At 43.0% G+C, this 605-nt stretch overlaps 1 protein-coding gene across 1 annotated transcript in view; it reads right to left on the reverse strand.

Moving 5' to 3' along the window:
* The window catches only part of LOC106882360 (clathrin heavy chain), a 138,969-nt gene that overhangs the window by 68,728 nt on the left and 69,636 nt on the right, over positions 1–605 (reverse strand). The gene's annotated exons all lie outside the window — the stretch shown is intronic.

The raw sequence follows: 605 nt of genomic DNA on the forward strand, positions 1-605 counted from the left end.
TGGAGAGTTATTAATGTAGAAATATGGTATCGTAGCTACTAACAGTTGAGGGTTGCGTAGTCTAGACGGCGTTTTTAGATTTCATTATTCTCTTTAACCCGGGCAAAGCCGGGTATTTCTGCTAGTATATATATATATATATATATATATATACAGTGCCACCTGTAACTGGCTCCTGTGCCGGTGGCATGTAAAAAGCACCATCCAAGCGTGGTCAATGCCGGTACCACCTGGGTGGCACATAAAAACACCCATTACACTCACGGAGTGGTTGGCATTAGGAAGGGCATCCAGCTGTAGAAATCTTGCCAGATCAGATTGGAGCTTGCAAGTCCTCAGTCAAACCGTCCAACCCATGCCAGCATGGAAAGCAGACATTAAACAATGATGATGGTGAGGAGGATATAGGCTTGTGAGGGGACCTGATAGATGGAAGCTGAAAGAAGACTGTCATACGTATGTCTGTATCTTCTTGTCATGACATCATGTGATAGCTGCAAATGATTGTCACTATCATACAAGCAGTGTCATTTACTTCCAAATATTTGGGAATGAGTAACGCAGTGTTGGCAAAATCATTATCATGCAGGCCAGAATGCTTAGCT

The sequence above is a fragment of the Octopus bimaculoides genome, chromosome 6 (genome assembly GCF_001194135.2).
Source record: "Octopus bimaculoides isolate UCB-OBI-ISO-001 chromosome 6, ASM119413v2, whole genome shotgun sequence".
NCBI classification, from domain to species: Eukaryota; Metazoa; Mollusca; class Cephalopoda; order Octopoda; family Octopodidae; genus Octopus; species Octopus bimaculoides.